Raw genomic sequence first — 19,699 nt, forward strand, 5'->3', positions numbered from 1 at the left:
GTCTCTGATGGCCTTGGAATGCTCCTTTGTCTTTCCCATGTTGACCAAGTATGAGTGCTGTTCACAAGTTTGGGGAGGGTCTTAATTAGTCAGAAAAGGCTGAAAAAAGAGATAATTAATCCAAACATGTGAAGCTCATTGTTCTTTGTGCCTGAAATACTTCTTAATACGTTAGGGGAACCAAACAGAATTCTTGTGGTTTGAGGGGTTGAATAATAAATGACCCTCTGAATAAACTTTTCACAATTTACAAAAAAAATAAAAAAAGAAATAACATTCTTTTTTGCTGCAGTGCATTTCACACTTCTAGGCTGATCTACAGTCCAAATGTCACAATGCCAAGTTAATTCCAAATGTGTAAACCAGCTAAATCTGCAGGGGGTTGAATACTACTTGTAGGCACTGTAGGTTCCCATCAAAGAAAGGTCACCTTGCCAAGGTTGATGAGCCTACAAGAATTGGCCAATTTTTAGTGCATAGAACCTTCATTTTTCTAAGTTTATTTTATATAGTATTTATGCAGTTAAATTTCATATATTCTATGTTTACATAGTTTTGGCGCTTACGGAGTGCTGCTGTATTCCTTTGTTTGTCATATGTGAGTTTGAATGAGCATTATATGCATGAAACAAAGTTGTTTAGTCACAAGTTTGGTAAGTTGCCAACAATTTTGTGTGGCTCATATTGGGGATTTTGTGTGAAATTATGTCCAATTTCCCTTTTTTCATCATTTTTTTGTGTTTGTTCCAATACACATGAAGGAAATAGACTTGTGCATGAGAAAACATGTAATAGTAATACAATTCTGGAAGAAATATTTCATTTTCTGGAACAATTTCAAGGATGGCAACACTTTTGGCCATGATTGACTGACTGACTATCTATCTATCTTATCTATATATCTATCTATCTATCTATCTATCTATCTAACAATCTCTGCCAACGCATTTAAACTGTTAAATATTTAGAACCTACTCAAATGCATGTAACTTTCTAAAGAAAGTGCATAGAGCCTCAAGCACTCAACCCTTACTATGCAAATACGTAATCATTCTAAATCAGATGTTACCGTGTCAGCTGCACACTGAAGTGTTCATTTACATGCATAGTAGTGAATGAGTGCATTAAGTAGAACATGTATGTTTTTATTAAATCACATGAACACTTTGGACAGTAGAAATTATTATAGGATCCAACCAATAGATTTTCTATTTCCAAATTGTACACAAACTGTACAGCAAACATACAGAAATCACATATTTAACGCTACTGAGGTTATTTAGGATGCGTCACCAGGCCATGCTGGAGCTTTTGCTATGCCATGGGGAAGATGCAGACTTTTTTCATATATATATATGGGGCTGCCCAGTGATTGCCTCCTTTTGGAGTGAGGTTGTCTCGGTTCTATCCACCCTAACCTCCTTCTCCATACCTCTTGATCCACTGCTTTGTCGGTTTGGAGCTTAGGATGAGGGAATCTGGTCTCATCATCATAAAATTTTCTTGCAGGAGTCTCTTTTTATGGCCAGAAAACTTATAGCCTTACCATGGATGGGCAACTCCCCACCAACTGTGCGAGCATGGATACAGTTAGTAAACGCAATGCTTCCCTTTGAATGGACTGTGTAACATAATAGAGGATGTTCTGGAATATGAGAGATGTGGAATTCCTATCCTTTGACATTACGCTCCTAAATGTGTTTATTCTCATTTGTTTAGCTGTGTGATGTGCTGTGGTTCTTATTGGACTGGTACCTGCTTTAGTTGCATACAGGTTGGCACCCAACGGCAGAATTGGTTATAGATTTATGTTTTTTCTTGTTACTAAAATTCCATATATGTCAGGTACTTCAGATATGTAATGTTTTCTATTTTTTCCACATCAAATGGAGTCATTGTCTCCCTGTAATGACTTGATATCAAACTGTATGGTGCTAACTGTGTCTAGATGGTGACTCCATCTTGCTCTATGGTAGTCTCATATACATGTACTTTGTATATCTTTATCCTGTACCTGTTATATTTGTTTTTGCCGTTTAATAAATTAACTAAAAAAAACAACACAGAAATCAACTTGGAATTTTCAAAGTAAAATTTTACAATGTCTTAATATTTTCATTTCTTTGAGAGTGACCTATATCCAGAAATAAATTCAGCTGAGATTTGTACTGTCTTGCCAATTTGTTCATATTGGCTCAATTAAAGTACTACTTGGCATTGATTGATTTAATATGAAAATCAATCAATGCCAAGTAGAGCGACTTATCAGGGGCCCCTTTACACACTGCAACATCGCAAACGACATCGCTGTAACGTCACCGGTTTTGTGACGTAATAGCGACCTCCCCAGCGACATTGCAGTGTGTGAAACACATGAGCGACCTGGCCCCTGCTGTGAGGTTGCTGATCACTACACATCTCTCAGGACCATTCTTTGGTCCTTTGTTTCCCGCTGTGCAGCATGATCGCTAGAAAGTCTCAGTGTGTAAAGGGGCTTCTACAGCGACTTCGTTAGCGACTTCCCTTTCAAAAAGCTGCTAGTCCCCAATGACTAGCTAGGTCGTTCTGCAGGCCTGCATCGCTGTTGCGTCATTTTCCAGGTTTGCCTGTTTGACAGCTCACCAGCGACTCACCAGAGACTTTGTAGCGATCCCGGCCAGGTTGGGATCGCTGGTGGGATCGCTAGAAAGTCTCAGTGTGTAAAGGGGCCTTAAGGCTAACCACATATTTTTGGATATCCTTCTTGGAAAAGATGTACCCATATTAATGTGGATTGCCTAAAAGTACTTTTAATTAACTGAATTGCTGAATCATGCCATAGCTGGAGAAAAAGACATGAACCGCACGTCCAAAAATCATTCTTGTAGATGAGACTAAAGGCTGCTTTACACGCAACGATATCGCTAGCGATCTCGTTAGCCATGTGACACACCCAGATCGTTGCTACGATTTGCCGAGATCGCTAATAGGTCTTTTTGTAGCATTCACTCGCACCCATCTCACACACGACGCTACATCGTTCAACGATATATTGTTTGACCAAGGCGGTCGTGTGGACACCGTCACACAGCATTCCTCCCAACGATTCCGGCAACGACAGAGGCATATAATTGTCCATAACATACACCCTGGCGTGACACCAATCAGAGCAGAGGAGGCGTGGAGCATTGCTCGTAACGTCACGCCCGTGTGACTGATGATGGACGCACTAACGATGTTGTTCGCGTTGGCAGGGTGTCAAATGTAGCAATATGTCTGCTGCGTTCGCAACGACGAACAATATTTTGAAAATGAACGACGTGTCAACGATCAACGATTTTCGCTAGTTTTGCGATCGTTTGGAGTCGTTCATAGGTGTCACATGCAACGACGTCGCCAACGACAACGGAAGTGCGTCACGAAAACCGTGACCCCTGATGACACATCGTCAGATAAATCGTAGCATGTAACGGGGCCTTAAAGGTCTATCATTGTTATGACTGAGCCCTTCTACTCACATGTGAATGAACAAACCAGGGGAGGTGTAACCACAGGTGCCTATACAGACAAGGCGTACCCTAAACCCGACCCTGTTTTGTCCCTGCCTGATCGCTGAGGTTGGCACCCCAAAGTTAGGCAATGGTACCCCCACTCAATGTCAGCTGACCCTGAGTGTCCTCAACTGTATCCTAAACTATAAATCAAGTGTAACACAAAACACCAATAAAAATAAAAAAGTGTATACAAGCAGAGACTGAGACACAGGAATAAGAACATGCTCACAATATTGTACAGGGAAAACAGAGGAAAAGTAAAGAAACCCAAAAAACCTGATGAAATAAGTGGAACCTCTCCAAAAAATTACACAGAGTGGGAGAATGCTGGAAAGGGAAAACACAAACTGCAAGAAAAAGCAAAGGCAATTACTCAACAAGATTATCCTAATCTGAGAAGATGGGTCTCCAAACATTCATCAACCTTAGAATATAGCCAGCACTGAAGGCATGTGCATGGCAAGTATGAATAGACTCTCCCAAGATGTGAGGAAACTAAACAAGAACCTGTAATGAGGTCACACCCATGTGACCAGAAGGGGCGGCACCTCAGCCAACAGAAAAATGTTGCTTCCTGGTATAAGCTTTGTTTTGTCTGAGGCCCCGCCTCTTCTGGACACATGGGTATGACCTCACTACAGGTCATGGAAAGCAAAAAGTAAATCTATGGTATAATACTTATGCTAATTCTTACAGGGGGAGGGGATAAGTATGAAACCCCCCCAGCTATTATCTGATCCTCAGCTGCTGTCACTCAAGTAGCTGTCGATTTTATAAACTTTACTTTCTTGGATATCAAAACCTAAATATCCGAGCTGACCACTAAAGGTATGTAGATAATTAGCCTGATAGTGCCAGTATAGCACTAGCTTTAGGTTAAATACGAAAATCCTGATGATTGGTTCCCTTTAAAAGATGTGTCACTGTGCGCCAACCACTGCCACAATGACAGTGCACCAGCAGGGCAGGTAACTTGGTGCCTCATAGCTCCCATGCTGCAAGGTTGAGTACCCAAGCCTCCAGGCTTCACTGCCCATCAGACACAGCCCTGGCAACAATAACCTCCACACAGCACAAAAACTCTGTGAAAGGAGCTGGATAACTAACCTTCCACAAGCTTCCAGACTGTGAAAAGAAAGCGAAAATAGGTGGAACCCCTCTTGCAGTCTCCTGCTAATTAAAAACGCCTATGCCAAAAGGGAGGAGTGGTGGTCTAAGTAAAACAAATAAAGGAGGGGACAGACCCTCTACTATAGATGTAGAAGAAGACATTTTTGCTTTCAGTTCATAGCCTGAGAGCTTGTGGAAGGTGAGTTTAAGAGCTCCTTTCACCAGGTAGTGGTGTGGAGTCGGCCATTGTTGCTTTGGTTTTGTGCCTGTGGGACAGTGCGGCCTTGAGTCATGGGGACAAAACCTCACAGCATGTGTATTGTGGGACACCAGGTCACCTGCCCTGCTGATGCACTGTTGCTGCGGTGGTGGTTGGCACATTGCGCTGCACCTTTAAAGTTTTTAACGTTAGAGTCCCACCTAGAGTTTCGCCTTGACACGGCAGTGGGCTTCATTCAGTCTGATCAGAATGTTAAACTAAGAACCTCATGTTCAGTTGTATAAATATTTGCCTAGCGGCATTAGATCAGCGTGTGACTTTTTTTCCAATGCACTGCAGCAGTTAATTTTTTTATTTAATGACTGTGGGAATAAAGGGATTTTTGTAATGAAAGCAGAAAACTGGAATATTCTTGGAGTTTAATACAATTTTCAAAGTGATCCTGTTTTATGGGGAGAATAGAGTTCTTTGCTTCTCTAAAAAGTAAGTGATTTTTATGTTGTAAAAAAATTTTGTAACCAGATTTTCCAGTTGGCTGGTGCTCCTTTGTTTTTGTATGTTTCATATTGCCTGCTCAAGAAAGAGTACTAAATAAAGAACAGGAAGTATGCATTCAAATAGACCCAGTGGCCAAAGTGAAAAGTGCAAGATTAATAAGTTTATTTTCTAATATAGATCATGGTTTTGAAAAAAAATACATTTCAAGGGAGCTTTCCCCAAGTTTTTCCCTTGTAAGCAGCGGCCACCACCAGTAAGCTCTTATATATAGCACTTTAGAATGCTGTATATAAGAGCCTAGGCCACCCTGTATAGCATAAAAACACACCTTTATTATACTCACTTATGGTGGCAGACCAAGCTGATGGGTGTCGCTGCTAGTGGGTCTGGCACCTCCTCTCTGCTGCATTCGCTATCCTCCTTCTCAGCACAGTGTGGATGACACGTCCTTCGTCATCCACACAAGCCAGCGTTGTGGTTCTTCCAGGCGCACTTTTATCTGTCCTGCTGGTGGCATATCAAAGTAGATGCACGGAAAAGACAAAGACCTCCCACGCATGTGCACTACAATACATTGATCTGCCCTCAGCTGGCAGATCAAAGTGGGCCTGCACAGGACTGCAATGTCGGCTTGTGTGGATGACATAGGATGTGTCATCCACACTGGGTTGGGAAGATGGAGGATGACGATAGAAGGAAGATAGGAGGCGTTGCACTCAGGGCAGCAACATCCATCGGACTGAACCGCCCCCTAGGTGAGTATTATAAAGGTGTTTTTTTTACCTTATACAGAGCGACATGGGCACTTATATACAACATTTTAGAATACTGTATATAAGAGCTCACTGGTGCTGGCTGCAGCTCATAAGGGGAAAACCTGGTGACAGGTTCCCTTTAACACAAATAAAATAGGCCATTTTCTGATGATACATTCCCATTAAAGGAAATCTGTCTTTAGAATAATTGCTATTAATCTGCAGATGTCAGGTTAATCTGCAGGTTAATAGCGTTTTGAACCTACAGTCCACTTGCACTTAGAGGCCCGCTGCCAGGAGGATATGAACTTTATTCCTTCTGGCATTGTTTGGCTTCTAGTCAAAGGGGTGGCGTCCACATTGTAACCGCACCCCCTGCATTGACATCCATCTCTAGTAGGACCTTCTTCTGTCTTCTGTTTGTTTAGACATTTCATTAGCACAATATGTACAATCATAGATAAAAAAAAGAAATAAAACATTTCTATGAGACATTCTCAGTCATCTTTATACTTTACTAATGGATAATTCTACACATGATCTACTAGGTCAATTCCAAAGTTTAATAGAAAAAAATATCAAATGGAACAATTCATCCCTGTTTGAAAATTCCTCCTCAACCATTTGAATAAACCATATGAATAAAATGATTGTTACACAAATAAAAGTTCAAGGACTGTTTACTGGATTTTTTTGTTCATGTTGCAGCTATTGAAAAATTGCCAAGTAGTTTTTAGAATGAAAAATGCTACTCGGCAATAATTTTACATCTATTAAAAAAACAAGAAAAATAATTCAGTTTTTCCTGTAAACCGGAGAGAAGAAAAGTCTTATTTCAGGTGAATGTATTGAAATAGGTTATTAAATGCATAAGATAAAGGAGTCATTGAGGCTTTCAGCATGGTAATTAAAATAGTTGATGTGTGTCTAATGCATTTATTGAATACTGCCTGTAGGAATCTGTGCAAATGTTTGTAACTTTATTCTGGAATTGTTACTGTTAAAAATGATTTCTAGAAGTCGGGATGAAGTGGGAGTTCTGAGTTTAATTGTGCGTCGTATCATTGACTAGGAAATATTTATATTTCATTTTAGCTATGCCAATAGAACAATGATTTATCTTTTTTCTGCTCATCAACCATTGCTAAACTTATTTGAAAGTCATTTAACAATGATCCGTTTCAGCTGCAAGACTGAAAAATGACATTCAGTTTTAACATTCACTAACCTGAGCCTGAATCATAAATCCGAGCCTTAATCATGAAACTATCCAATATGCATCTTTGGCCGAAGGTTTTATTTCAATGTACGAGTCACATAATAGACATATGCAACGTCCAGTATCCACCATGTTCTTTTCCTAACCATTAATAAATGTGAAGAAACACAAGTATGAAATTAATTTGAGGGAAACTTCAATATTCTTCTAATATTTTATAATTTAAATTTAAGTTTGATTTATTATTGTTACTTTATTTCGTTAGTTATTTCATATTCAGTTCTGCATTCATATACACAAATTATTTAAAAAAATATCGATAAAGAGGTTGTCCACCCTGAAAATTAATTTTATAAACTATCCAGCATTGCATAAAGTAAAAATTTAGAATAATCACATTAATGATCCTCGCCACTCTTCTTCTAACATCCCCCATCCCACATCCCAGTCTCCATACTTCCTCTTCTGACATAAGCATTTGACTGTTGCAGCCAATAAGTGGCTGCAACAGTAACTAACTCAACCCCGATGTTATGGTCAACCAATGACTGTAGCTGTCACATATCCATCTGACCAGAACAGAATCTACAGATACTGATACTGATACTGATACTGATTCTTTACATTTCATTCTGGTCATGTTAACATGTGACCACAATAGCATATGACCTGTTGACTTGCTAGTTACATTTTAGTCACTGCTGCTGCCAGTTATTTGGAGCACCCTATTCAGTACAAATCTGTGTGCATGCGGCTATAGACAGGAAGTGTTGGAGCTATATATATATATATATATATATATATATATATATATATATATTTATATATATATATATAATAAATAGAATCATAGAATGGCAGAGTTGTAAGGGACCTCCTGGGTCATCAGGTCTAACTCCCTTCTCAATGCAGAATTCACTATATTATCCCACACAGATGTCTGTCCAGTCTCTTTTTGAAGACTTCCATTGAATTGGAACTCATCACCTGTTGTGCAAGCCTGTTCCACTCATTGATCACCCTCACTTATAAAAAGTTTTTTCTAATATCTAATGTGTGTCTCTTCTCAATCAGTCTCATGCCATTGCTTCCAGTCTTTCCTTATGCAAATGAGAATAGGGCTGATCCCTCTATAGTGTGACAGCCCTAGAGATATTTGGAGGCAGCTATTAATTATCCTCTCTGTCTTCTTTTTTGCAAGCTAAACATTCCCAAATCCTGTAACCGTTCCTCATAGGACATGGTTTGCAGACCATTCTCGTTGGTCTTCTTTGAACTTGCTCCAGTTTGTTGATGTCTTTTTTTAAAATGTGGTTCCCAGATTTTGACACAGTATTCCAGATGAGGTCAGACCGAAAAAGAAAATGATAATGACTTCTTCTGTCCCAGAACACTCAACTGTCTTCATCCCAGAACTCTGTTTGCCTTTTTTGCTGCTGAATCACACTGGTGAGTCATGTTCAGTCTGTATCTGTTAGTATACCAAGTCTGTTTCACACATGCTGTTGTTTAGCCCTATTCTTACCATTCTGTATATGCTTTTTTTCATTTTTTTGCCAGTTGTAGGACTCTGCATTTCTCCCTGTTGCATACAGTTAGGTCCAGAAATATTTGGACAGTGACACAATTTTCGCGAGTTGGGATCTGCATGCCACCACATTGGATTTGAAATGAAACCTCTACAACAGAATTCAAGTGCAGATTGTAACGTTTAATTTGAAGGTTTGAACAAAAATATCTGATAGAAATTGTAGGAATTGTACACATTTCTTTACAAACACTCCACATTTTAGGAGGTCAAAAGTAATTGGACAAATAAACCAAACCCAAACAAAATATTTTTATTTTCAATATTTTGTTGCGAATCCTTTGGAGGCAATCACTGCCTTAAGTTTGGAACCCATGGACATCACCAAACACTGGGTTTCCTCCTTCTTAATGCTTTGCCAAGCCTTTACAGCCGCAGCCTTCAGGTCTTGCTTGTTTGTGGGTCTTTCCGTCTTAAGTCTGGATTTGAGCAAGTGAAATGCATGCTCAATTGGGTTAAGATCTGGTGATTGACTTGGCCATTGCAGAATGTTCCACTTTTTTGCACTCATGAACTCCTGGGTAGCTTTGGCTGTATGCTTGGGGTCATTGTCCATCTGTACTATGAAGCGCCGTCCGATCAACTTTGCGGCATTTGGCTGAATCTGGGCTGAAAGTATATCCCGGTACACTTCAGAATTCATCCGGCTACTCTTGTCTGCTGTTATGTCATCAATAAACACAAGTGACCCAGTGCCATTGAAAGCCATGCATGCCCATGCCATCACGTTGCCTCCACCATGTTTTACAGAGGATGTGGTGTGCCTTGGATCATGTGCCGTTCCCTTTCTTCTCCAAACTTTTTTCTTCCCATCATTCTGGTACAGGTTGATCTTGGTCTCATCTGTCCATAGAATACTTTTCCAGAACTGAGCTGGCTTCATGAGGTGTTTTTCAGCAAATTTAACTCTGGCCTGTCTATTTTTGGAATTGATGAAAGGTTTGCATCTAGATGTGAACCCTTTGTATTTACTTTCATGGAGTCTTCTCTTTACTGTTGACTTAGAGACAGATACACCTACTTCACTGAGAGTGTTCTGGACTTCAGTTGATGTTGTGAACGGGTTCTTCTTCACCAAAGAAAGTATGCGGCGATCATCCACCACTGTTGTCATCCGTGGACGCCCAGCCCTTTTTGAGTTCCCAAGCTCACCAGTCAATTCCTTTTTTCTCAGAATGTACCCGACTGTTGATTTTGCTACTCCAAGCATGTCTGCTATCTCTCTGATGGATTTTTTCTTTTTTTTCAGCCTCAGGATGTTCTGCTTCACCTCAATTGAGAGTTCCTTAGACCGCATGTTGTCTGGTCACAGCAACAGCTTCCAAATGCAAAACCACACACCTGTAATCAACCCCAGACCTTTTAACTACTTCATTGATTACAGGTTAATGAGGGAGACGCCTTCAGAGTTAATTGCAGCCCTTAGAGTCCCTTGTCCAATTACATTTGGTCCCTTGAAAAAGAGGAGGCTATGCATTACAGAGCTATGATTCCTAAACCCTTTCTCTGATTTGGATGTGAAAACTCTCATATTGCAGCTGGGAGTGTGCACTTTCAGCCCATATTATATATATAATTGTATTTCTGAACATGTTTTTGTAAACAGCTAAAACAACAAAACTTGTGTCACTGTCCAAATATTTCTGGACCTAACTGTATCTCCCTATTAGTTAGTGCCCACTGTTCCAGTTTGTTTAGATCTTTTTAAATACTCTCTCTCTTCTCTAGTAATAGCTATCCCTCCTACTTTGTGTCATCAGCAAATTTAATCAGTTTACTCTCAACTTCTTCATCTAAATCATTAATAAAGATGTTGAACAACACAGGGCCCAAGACAGAGCCCTGTGGGACCCCAATTGAGATATTCTTCAAGTGAATGTGCAGCCATTTATGACCACTCTTTGGGTTTAATCACTGAGCCAGTTATGAATCCATCTAACAATTGCCTTATCCATCCATACTTGGTCATTTTTTCAATAAGGATGGTATGAGATTCTTTGTCAAATAATTTGCTGAAGTCAAGATACACTATATCTACTGTGCTTCCAAATTGCACCCAGTCAGTGCTTCTGTCATAGAAGGAAAATTTAAGTTAAGGCCCATTTACACACAACAATATCGCTAACGAGATATCGTTGGGGTCACGGTGTTGGTGACGCACATCCGGCCTCATTAGCGATGTCATTGTGTGTGACACCTTTTTGCGATCATTAACGATCGCAAAAAGGTGCCAAATCGTTCGTCGTGTACACGTCATTCATTTTTAAAAAATCTTTCCTCGTTTGGAACGCAGGTTGTTTGTTGTTCCTGCGGCAGCACATATCACTATGTGTGACACCGCAGGAACGAGGAACAACATCGTACCTGCGGCCGCCGGCATTGAGGAATGAAGGAGGTGGGTGAGATGTTCCGGCCGCTCATCTCCACCCCTCCGCTTCTATTGAGCGGCTGCTTAGTGACGCCGCTGTGATGCCGAACAAACCTCCCCCTTAAAGGAGAGATTGTTCGGCCGCCACAGCGACGTCGGTGAACAGGTAATTGTGTGTGACGCTGCCGTAGCGATATTGTTCGCTACGGCAGCGATCAACCTGTGACGCACCACTGACGTGGGCGGGTGCTATCGTGTAAAGCCCGCTTTAGTCTGATATGACTTATTAGTTACAAACCCATGTTGGCTCAGATTAATCACTTCATTCCCATCCAGATACTTGCATACATGGGAGAGAATTTTGCCTTGGACAAATAGACCATCTGCTGAAAACAGGAATAACCAGTTGTTCCATTAACAAAGATACATCACACCTGCCCCCAACCGCCATCTTAGCTCATAGTCAGGATCAGGGCTGGTGTCACCGCCTGGCGTACCTGGCCAAGTGCCAGGGCCCCTGAACAAACAGAGAGGCCCACTCACCTTCAGCAGGTAAGGTGATATTTTTGTGTGGCCCTAGGACAAATTCCAAAGGTCCTCAGTGCTCGGGCTGGCAGACGCATTTTGCTGGCCATTTAAATCAGTGCTTGCAGTTGGATCCCACAAAGCGTGCACAAGCATTGAAGAAAGGTGTTCATCTGTGGGCAGAGATAGTGCGCAAAGTGCTCCCCTTTCACTCCCGTAGATGAAGAGGAGCAGCAATTTCCAGCATTCCCAATGCTGTATGTGTGGCGCCCCAGGACCTGGTCGCCACAACAGCATTGCCCCTCAAACGGGTTAATGCTGAGCCTGGAGGTAATTGGGGAAATCATTGGCCAGTTAGTACCAACATCCAACGCAGTTTCTCCCTTAGGCCAGCAGAGAGAGCTCTGAACCTGGAGTTCCAGGGAGCATTCATCAAGCCTGACCTGAGGGAGGGGTTAGTGTTCAGTCTGTTAGGGAAGTCTGGAGAGTGAAGACGCAGAGTAGTGCTGTCCTGTGGACTGGGGCCTGGAGCTGGAATAGCTTGGCCCAGTGAAGCAGGAATGGCAGAGAGGCACAGAAGAGACTTAGACATCGGAGTCTGTGGTTGCCAGGGTATAAAACCCTTCCCTGGTAGCCGAATCCGAAGGGCAGGAGAGCTGCAAGCCCCTGGCCCCCCAAAGCAACCTGAAGGTACAGCTGCATCACCAGGGCCCAGTGTGGACTCCAGCAGAGAAGCATCAGAGAGGGCCTGCGCAGCCTACCACACAGGGAGAGGGACGTACCACCGGTCCCAGCAGCAAGAGGGCCATTGCTAACTCAGAGTGCAGGGTCCTATGAAAGCAAAGGAAGAACAGGGAGTAGGCCTCATACTCAGCTGGCCAAAAAGAGCACCCCAGTTACTTCCAGGCCGGCCGGAGCCTTCTACCACCTGTAACGGTCTCCCAGGACTAACCGTTTATCCAGTAAAAGAGGAGAAGGTAAAGAGACTGTTGTTTGTGTCCGGTCCTTTCACCGCCCTGTCGGCCCTGCACTACACCGCAACTACATCGACACTTACAAGCACCAATAGTTGCCCCGGGGCACCGCTCCACCTGTGGGGAGCAGGACCATCCAAGCTGCCATTACATCAGTCCCGGAGGCCCCATACAGCAGCGGCGGCTTAACAGCCGCAAACCACAGGTGGCGTCATGAATATAAACTTTATTAATAATCACCCCCAAAGCATCTGCCATATTAATTGACTCCCACCAGGGTCACGGAGTCGGGCCCCGCCACCACTGACGACCCCCGGACTAGTCCGGCCCGGCACCGGGTGTCCCATAGCCCTGGGGTGGGCGAGTCATATGCCCCCCACCACAGTAACATATATGCACCCCAATGCTGTATGTCCCCCACCCCAGTAATGTGCATGGCCCCCATTGATGCCCTCCTAGTGCTGTACTGTATGCCCCCTAGTAACATGTATGCCCACCCAGTGCTGTTTGCCCCCCAGTAATGTGTATGCCCCACCAGTAATATGTATATCCCCCAGTAATGTGTATGCCACCCAGTAATGTGTATGCCCCCATAAAAGGTATACCACCCAGTAATGTGTATGCTAAATCCTCTTTAAATTTGATAGCTGAGATACCCAGAATCTTCCTGGTTGCTGAACATTTTCTCTGAGGGTGTGCATTATGAGCCCAATTAAACCTTTCCTGACTACCATGTCTTCCTGATGAGCGTCAGTCAGCTTCTTTACAAGCTTTAAGCGACTGGCGGCTTCTTCATTCCTTGACAAGAGCATCAGCTTTGTGCATATGCTTCGTAAGTGCATGTCACTCAGGATATCTACCCGCTTCACTGTGGCTTCATTTGCACACGGTATAATTAGTTGATTGTCTCTGAGGTAAAGTACACGCTGCACAATCCTACGGCTTTCTTGAATCCTTCATGTGCTGTCTCACTGACACAAGCTTTTCTCAAATCTTTGGGCTCAGAAATCATATGGGACACCAACACTGCTTCCTCGGTCGGACCCTTTTCCATGATTTCATTCTGTTGATTTCTGTTGTCACAATGTGTCTTCTCCAATTCCAATCCCTCCTGCAGAGAATTGTTGTCTGTCTTTAACCAGCGTAGTGACTGGCAGTGTGGCTTTATACTTCTACCTGACCCACTTAGAGTCAAGAGAATCCATGTTTTGAATGGAAGCACAGGACACTGTCTCTTCCTTGATCATATTTCCAGAGGCTGCAGCTTGTTCCGTCTCTATGCGTTTGTTGTGTCTTTGGAGACGGGAGGGGGATTTACCCTCTTTGCTTGGCTCTTCTTTACTGCACTTCTTTTAATTTTTTTAGAGTTACAGACTACAGTGGAGTCATCGTCCCTCCCCCTTGTACCCTGGAACAAGTCCGCACTTATCCAGGTGTCAACCCCCTTTTATGGAGCTACCCTGTTTCCAACGGTCACACTATTAATTAGTTCTTTAAATGTCAGGTTGCAGAGTTGGGCAGACCCACCATTTTCTTTGGTCATCCCTACCTCAGTACTGTTAACTTTAGGAGGCACTTGTCCCTTCTCAATACACACCAACATTCCCAAAGGAACTCCTTCAACCTAACACTGTGGTGGGGCTTCCTTAGGGCGGTTCCGGCTCTTATTTGGACATTTTCCCCTTCTCCCACAAGACCCAAAAAAACTTGGATAGAGTATGTCCGGGACTACACCAACATCACAGCACCTTCTCCCCTTGGCAATCTTATTAAATACTCTTGCCATTGATATTCCATACTGTCCCCATGCCATGACTGCCATTTATTTCAAGCGTCTTTCTGGAATTAAACCAAAATCAAGTGTGGTCCTTGCCAGAGTCACCAAGCTTGCCGAGTCTAATAGTCCAGTCACATGTTCTTCATGGAACACACTTGTGACTCCTTATCAAGAGGACAGTCTACACTATAGGTTGGGCATGTGTATGCATATGGACCACACTGCCGAGTATGGTCCATATGCTCACTGTTCAGGGGACATTGATCTGCTAAATGTCCTAAACCCCTGACATTTCCTGCAAATTATGTCTTCAAATGAGTCCTTGGGAACTAATGCAGCTGTAGCTTTGGATTTAGGATGCTCCCCCCTTCTGGGTAGCCCCTGGATTTCTCCCTTGATAACCCATATCTGTACTATTCCACAAGGGATTGCACAAACCAGTCCATTATCACCTTATCAAAATGCTTTAGCTTAGACTTCTGTTGCTGCCACAGCTCCTTCTGCAGTTGTTGGCTCTCTGGACACGTCTGCTTGCCAGTCTCCTTAGCTGCTCACCAACCTGCACCAGCTGGCTCTGCAACTCCTCTATCTCGTCCACCTGCATTGCGTCCACTGGATGATCCATCTGTTTGTCCCTTCCTGCTGCTGTTCTGCTTCAGCAGTCTTTGTGGACCCGCTAACTCCCAGGCAAAAGTTTCCTGCAGCGTTTGATGAATCTTTGTGGACCCACTGATCCACAGCAAATACCACCTGCAGCCACTACATGTGCCTCCTGGGTTGCTGCCTGCAGTCTCGCACTAAATGTGGGCAATCCCTTGCTCAGGGCCGGCTTCAACACCCAGCACACCCAGGCAAATGCCGGGGCCCTGGACAGCTGGGGGGGGTGCCCACTCGCCTTAGTCAGTTCTGCTGCCCCTGTGCCGAGTTCCGGGGACCGCAGCTGTGGCGCCCTGGACAAGCCAGGTCGTCACAGGTACTACACCAACACACCCCACACCCCGGCTAGGCACACCTAGGTCAAACACAAATCCATGTTGCCTTCCTCCAGGGGCTGATGTCCACACCAGGGGGTGGGCCAGGTGGTTTGTCCCGCCCACCAAGGAGTACACAGTCCTGGAGGCGGGAAGAGTGGGCAGTTGAGTTTTGGAAGTGAAGTGGTAGAGGAGCAGCCTAACTGTGTCCGGGTGTGTGGCCCGGGCACATACAGCAAGGTTGGCAGACGGTGGTGACCGTCTGCAGGAGAGGCTAATTGGAGTGAACCGTAAGGACCGGGGACGGGCGATGGCCCGCCGGTACCGGATCGGGGAGTGAAGAGAAGCCAGCACCATTCGGCAGGGCCTACGGGCCCCGACCAGGCTAGGAGTCGCCGTAAAACTGGTCAAATCCGTTAGCGAAGGGAACCTCCGGGGTTTCCCAGCAGTCAAGACCCGATTGAAGGCAACAGCTCACACCATAAAGGGAAACACAGTCACTGCCAAGGCTACAGTTCCCAGGGCCAGAGCCTGCGGGCAAAGGGGCTCCCTCAGCATCCATCCAAGCTGGGAAGCGGGTTACCGGTGGGAAGCCATTGGAACCGTAAACACAACAGAGGTGCAGGGAAAGGCAGTCACCATCAACCTACCGGGAGGAGAACAACCGCAACCGTCTGTGGGACCCATCCATCCAGCCGTTTGTTTGACCAGAGACTCCGTGTAAATTACTGGCTGAGTGAGTACCACCATGCCGCGCGGCACCGCGCTGTCCCCGCGACACTGCACCTCACCAGGCCTCGTAACCCGCCTGTCATCCCCCTAAACCCCTCACCGGGGCCCCGGGACAACCAATCCCCTCTACCCATGGAGGGGAGAACCAACATCCAAGCTGCTCCCTGTCATCACTCCCGGGATCCCCGTCCAGAGCAGCGGTGGTGTCACAACTTCACCACAATTGTGGGTGGCGTCACGGACAATATCCCCAAACCACACACCAACCCCCCTTTCACTCACGGGCAAGGAACGCCGCTCGAGTCCCCGGGATCTGGCCCACCGCTCGAGCCACCACCGAGCAGCAGCAGCAGCCGGACCCGAGCAGTGGGTGAGCGCAGCGTCCCCTCCTTAGCCCGCGACAACTTGGCGTCATGAACAGGATCTTACCGCTCTGCCGTCTGGTAGAGGTGCGCCTTGTGACCGCCGGAGGTGTCCGGCTGAAAATTTTGAGAAGCCGCCATTTTGGGCGTGAAGAGTCCCCGCTCGAGCATCTTCCCGAGTAGTGGAGGCGCGAAAGCTGAAGCCCCGCCCCTATAGAGGAGGAGCCGGGAAAAGAGTAAGGGGGACGGATGGCGTTTGGCTGCATGTAGCCCGAGGCTATAAAAGGACCCTGCGGCCATCTTTTTGTTCCTGGAAAAGGCCGCCGCAGCGATGTATCAGCCGTCCCACAGCACCGTAGCCCCCGCACCTGGAACCGCGGCGTGGGTGGAGGTCCGGACCGCCCAGCTCCAACAGCGGCTGCAGATCAGGATGCAGCTCCTCTTAGAGGAGTGGGAGGCCGACATGGCGGAGGTGGTGGCGGCTATAAGGAGACGCGAGGTGGAGGAAGATTTGGAGGAGCGGATAAGAGACCCACGCCCCTGTATTCCGGAAGGATCGGCCACTGCGGCTGAGGGGCCCGGCCCGCGCCCGCTCACTCTGCTCCCTCCCCCGCTACCCGCGCTAGTCGCTACCCGCCCCGCCACTAGGCCTGCTACCCAACCGGTAGCGGTACGCCACCTGTCTGCCCCAGCGGACCGACCTGCAGCCGAGGCCCGTGACCATGCAGCACCGCTCCCTTGGAAGACACCAAAGGCCGAGCCCGTCGGTGAAGCTGTGCCGGAAGCGCCGGTGACCGTGCCTGACCCCGTTCCGGCCCCGGCAGCCCGTCTTGTGCAGGAGGAGACGGAGGCTCAGCGGGAGAGGATCCCTGTGCCCGTTCCACATACCTCGGCTGAGGTTGCGCCGGGTCGCCGCTGTAAGGCAGCACCCCAGGCCAAGTCACCACGGGACCTTCCCCCCAGATTGCCAGTGGTGGGCAGTGTCACGGAGGTCTCGCGGGGCCCGACCCATGCGCAGGGGCTCGCAGCAGCCCCGTATTGGGACAGGGAGCCGACACTGCCGGGCCTGGAGATTGCCGAGAGGGAGAAGAGGAAGGTGGAGCTGGTAGCCCGCACTATTGAAGAGAAGGAGTGCCTCCAAAGAGCCACCTTCCGGGTGCGGGGCCCGAGATATGAAGGACAGGTGCGGAGATTTGACACCCGAAGAGGGTATGGCTTCATTTACGAACCGGGCGTGGAGGCCAAAGTTTTCGTGGCTTGAAGAGATGTAAATGACCACTTACCGGAAGACCATCCCAGCCGCAATCTGCTCCCCGGTGACCTCGTCAACTACACCCGACATTGTGGGGAGAGGGGATGGTACGCCCTGGGTGTCCGGCTGAGAGTAAGCCAGGGGCCTCAGGCGCCCGCTCAGCCCTCTACCTCGGTCGGTGAGGTGGACCTAAAGTGAAGCCGGCGGTCCTCCGCCAAAAAGTTGTCCCCGTTGGGACCATCAGCACCGTTGTTGTTAGAAAAGTTTGAATGATAAGAATAATCAACGGAAGAAGTTCATCTGATTGCACTGTGATTTAACCGGCCGTTGCCGGCAACTGTTGTCCCCGTGGGGACTGTCTGCAAACCGTTGCGTAAGGAACTGCTTACGGACAAGCCCGAGAACTTGCAGAGCAACCACAAACTTAGTGGAATGTAAATAAAAATGTTTTGGCTTGAATCCGTTACCGCCTCCAGAGAGGCTGATTTGGGAGGATGGGCCTGGAGGAAAGGGATGGCCCAGACCCGCCACTACCGTAACCGGTGGCGATCCTCCGGGAGTTCAGGGGTCCCCATGGACGCGGGTCCCCTGTAAGAGACAGAACCCGCTCGGGCAACTTGGTGCTGTACTAGGGTCAAGGGGTGCTGCCTGCTTCTTAGGGGCAGCATCAGGGCCAGGTTGTTTGGGTGGGAGAAGAGCGGAAGCCGTACCATTGAAAAATGTTTGTGATGTTTTTACATGTTTTTACCGTTTTCTACTTTTTTGCAGTTGACAAAAAATAAAACCGGTGATGGACGGGCAGCCCGCGGACGGTCTGCATTTTACTAAGGGGGAATGTGGCGCCCTGGACATGCCAGGTTGTCACAGGTACTACACCAACACACCCCACACCCAGGCTAGGCACACCAGGTCAAACACAAATCCTTGTTGCCTTCCTCCAGGGGCTGATGTCCACACCAGGGGGTGGGCCAGGCGATTGGTCCCGCCCACCGAGGAGTACACAGTCCTGGAGGCGGGAAGAGTGGGCAGTTGAGTTTTGGAAGTGAAGTGGTAGAGGAGCAGCCTGACTGTGTCCGGGTGTGTGGCCCGGGCACATACAGCAAGGTTGGCAGACGGTGGTGACCGTCTGCAGGAGAGGCTGATTGAAGTGAACCGTAAGGACTGGGGACGGGTGGTGGCCCGCCGGTACCGGATCGGGGAGTGAAGAGAAGCCAGCACCATTCGGCAAGGCCTACGGACCCCGACCAGGCTAGGAGTCGCCGTAAAACTGGTCAAATCCGTTAGCGAAGGGAACCTCTGGGGTTTCCCAGCAGTCAAGACCCGATTGAAGGCAACAGCTCACACCGTAAAGGGAAACACCGTCACCGCCAAGGCTACAGTTCACAGGGCCAGAGCCTGCGGGCAAAAGGGGCTCCCTCAGCATCCATCCAAGCTGGGGAGCGGGTTACCGGTGGGAAGCCTTTGGAACCGTAAACACAACACGGGTGCAGGGAAAGGCAGTCACCATCAACCTACCGGGAGGAGAACAACTGCAACCGTCTGTGGGACCCGTCCATCCAGCCGTTTGTTTGACCAGAGACTCCGTGTAAATTACTGGCTGAGTCAGTACCACCGTGCCGTGCGGCACAGCGCTGCCCCCGCGACTCTGCACCTCACCAGGCCCCGTAACCCGCCTGTCATCCCCTAAACCCCTCACCGGGGCCCAGGGACAACCAACCCCCCCTACCCACGGAGGGGAGAACCAACATCCAAGCTGCTCCCTGTCATCGCACCCGGGATCCCCGTCCAGAGCAGCGGTGGTGTCACAACTTCATT

Source organism: Anomaloglossus baeobatrachus, chromosome 1 (genome assembly GCF_048569485.1).
Source record: "Anomaloglossus baeobatrachus isolate aAnoBae1 chromosome 1, aAnoBae1.hap1, whole genome shotgun sequence".
In the NCBI taxonomy this organism is placed as follows: Eukaryota; Metazoa; Chordata; class Amphibia; order Anura; family Aromobatidae; genus Anomaloglossus; species Anomaloglossus baeobatrachus.